This window comes from Mesitornis unicolor, unplaced genomic scaffold (genome assembly GCF_000695765.1).
Source record: "Mesitornis unicolor isolate BGI_N332 unplaced genomic scaffold, ASM69576v1 scaffold341, whole genome shotgun sequence".
Classification (NCBI taxonomy): Eukaryota; Metazoa; Chordata; class Aves; order Mesitornithiformes; family Mesitornithidae; genus Mesitornis; species Mesitornis unicolor.
In genome coordinates, this window is record NW_010162913.1 from 65,652 (window position 1) to 69,134 (window position 3,483).

Consider the following 3,483-nt stretch of genomic DNA (forward strand, 5'->3'; position numbering starts at 1 on the left):
ATGCCAGATATTGGGTTTGTGTATGCATTTTTTTAATGGCTCAAAACCAGAATTCAGGAATCCCTCAAGTAATGCTCAGTTTTTTGGAACACAGAAGTTGAAAGGCATGCATGCGCTCCAGACAACTCAGCTTTCCTAACGTGTCTTTTGACACAATTATCCTTTATACATCAGATCGTCTCATTTCATGTACTCGCTGCACTCAGTCAACCCACTGCATATTCTGGCAGTACCATTCATTTCCAGCTCTGCCATCTCTGCTGCTTTGAGTGTTTGTGAAGAACAAGTCACCTTTCTGAGAACCAGGATTTACCAGGAGTGGCAACAGTGAAGTTTAATTTTTGGTTTTTTAAACCTTTCCAACCTGATCTGTCCTCTCAGTGTAAAGAGGAATAATTTGTCCAAGCACTGAGGGATTTCACTACCATTAATTGAGAGGATGACTGTGTTTTCCCAAGACAGGAATTGGAAACAGAGTTTCCTGAGCATTGCCAGACTGCTGCAGACAGAAATGAGATGGGAGGAAGGGAAAAGGCAGCATGCTGAGGCTTGTTCTTGCTCATTTGCCATGGATTCCCCACCCTCTCTCTTCCAGCAAAGAACCAAACCTGGCAACTCAGTGCCAAGGGCGACAGCAGCATCCACCACAGGGAGAGATGGCACCAAAGGACGTGGGAATTCTCTCCTCTGCCACAGACCTCGCAGTGAACGCGTGCTCCAGATAAGAGATCATTCCTGAAGCTTTACAAGGATGCAGTCACGCCCTTCCATATATAATTCTAAATAAATTTGACAAGACAGTAATTTTCCTTTAGATGGTACTGCATTTAACTAAGCAGCAAGCTCACGTTCACATAATGTATTGTAACTGTTTTGCCTTGAAGGCTGCTCTGAAAATGCAGAGCATTTTACTCCTAATAACATCTTTATTATAACACATCTTTAAGACGGTAAGAACTCAAATAACCTCGCTGCACGTCTGGAAGCACAGCAGAGCACTTCAGCATGACTGTATCCCTTCCCAGCATTTCCTACGGTACATGGCACAACTTCAGTGATGTGCACATCTTCTCCAGGTCAGTCCTTTGCTGCTTTGGAAAATGTCCTAACCAGATACCAGAGGTCAAGCTTTACCAATGAGATTTTCTAATTAAACCATTTCAGACAAGAACAGTCACTCTCCAGTTCACATCCACTAGAAATTCTGCAACAGGACTGAGGACAAGAAAAATAAAGAAGGCAAGAACCGCCCTGGGACTCTGTGAAATCTACTACACAAAAGTACAAACTGATGCAGGGAGTACCTCTGAAAGATTCCCTGGCTTCCTGATTGAATATTTCTGTCTTCAATTCATTTCCTCTGTCCCTTGTCAAGATTGCTTTCTGCAGTCGAGAGCCAGCCGGAAGAAGCAGGATACACTGGGGATCCAGAGGCTTCCTGCTCACAAGAGTCTGGCCGACCTCAGGAGCAATCTGCTTCCAAGTTAGTCTGAAAGATTCACTGCCCAAAAACCTCTGCACACCGATACTCCTGAACTGCAGGGCTTTCAGCAATGGAAAATGAATCAACCACTCTAAACATAGAGGAGTTAAATGATTAAACAAATTTGCTAAACCTAGAAAACTGAAATTAGTCCTCAGAATCTTTCTGCAGGAGAAAAGACTTGCTAAGACAGTCACGCCTGGCAGCAGGCAACCTGCAGGCTCCTCTGCATTTGCATGATCTAAAATCAATGGCCAAGAACAAAGTGTTCCTGTCAGAAATAGGGACACTTCATTGTTACCACAACTGCCCAGCAGAAACAGGATTAACATCCTAAAAGCCAGTCAAATCCTTCATTTGATTCAGGATTCTCAGCAAAGTCTTTGACAAACCATGCAGTTCAGGGATCCCAGGTCCTTGCAGAAGAACGGCTCTGAAGAAGCCTTGGAGGTACATGCAGGGATGTACAGAAATGAGGAATTTTCACTACCAAGGTGCCAGATGCCAGGGAGGCAGATGCTGTAACATCCCCTGGATCGGAGCTGCTTTTGCAGGACAAACGCAGTCCTGGACAGGTAAGGGGGAAGGAAAGATCTTCTGTAAAGAGATTCACTGCTTCCAGATGTGTTACTCAGCAACGAGTTTTCTGGGGAAGAAGACTTCCTGCATGGCTACCAATGATTCAGAAACTCTCGCAGGCATTTTGACAAACCCAGCCATTACTCTCTTCATCTTGGACAGCTCCTATTTCACCAAATCAGTAACACTCATCAACATCTGCTTTTCTCCCATCCACTATTTCTGATGTCTTCAAAGTCCTTTGTTTAACATATTCAGGGTGTTTTCATTACATTCTGGGTCGATCCTAAAGCTGAATTCATTCAGATGCAGCTGAAAATGTGTTTTCCACAAGAATTTGCCTGCTATGGCAGAAATGTAGTAAAAGAAAAAAAAGACAGCAAGCACGTTTAAACCACCTCTCCCTCTTGCAGTTGGAATATATTCCTCCAGGATGCCTTTGAACCTTGGGTTAGTTTGAATTCAGGCCCAAGAAGGCACCACTGGCCTCAGCAAGAACCCATGCTGAAGCAATTTGGTAACACTATCCTCTTGCTAAGGAATACTGTTTGTTGCATGGGAATGGCAGAGTGCCGTCTCTCCATTTTGTTTGTGTTAAAGTAAGTTATAACTCTCAAAGCCATCTCTGGAAAATTACTAACAGGCAGAATATGAGAAGTAGCGACACAGCAATAAAAAGCCAGTTGTGTGTTGTGACAAGAATGCAGGTCATTAAAGACAGACACACCTGTAGTTATACAGGAAAGAGTTTTCTCTCCTCTCCACCCTACCCATCTATGAAGGATAAGCCATCCACAAAGTGTCCCCCTTTAAAAGCAACTCTGTCCTACAAGGAGTAGTTATCTCTACACATTTAAGTGAAACAAAGCTGTGGAGACTTGGAATAGCTTTTTATAGAGCCAGAGAAGTGACTGAAAGAAGAGAGAGAAGCCTTCATGCACACAAACTCTCCTTTGGGTCTCTTTGTTACAAATCAGAGTTCAGTTCTGAGAGTAGCTCAGATATTGCATATAAAGTACAACAGATGCCATTTGGAAATGAATGTTTCCACACTTCCCCACAGGTAGAACCCTCAGTGTTATCAGAAACAGACATTTCTCTCTACAATAGCTGAGAGGGAAATTCATATAGTATCTTAGCTCTGTTATCTGCTTTATATTGAATTCTGACAGCTGAAAGATCCTGCAGCTTCTAAATACAAGCCACTTCTAGAAAAGATATTTCATTCAAACAACTTATTTTCCTCCAGCCCCAGATTTGCACCCAGTAGAGAGGATGTCTGGCTTCTCCTTCCACTGCAAGGTGTGTGCATAAAGATGGCAAAGAGTAAATATTTATATTTCCTTAGAGGTAGTCACTATTTTTCAAAGCTGTCTTCTTAAGGCTGTCATTAAAACAGTGGCTTGTAAAGCTGTGGAGTA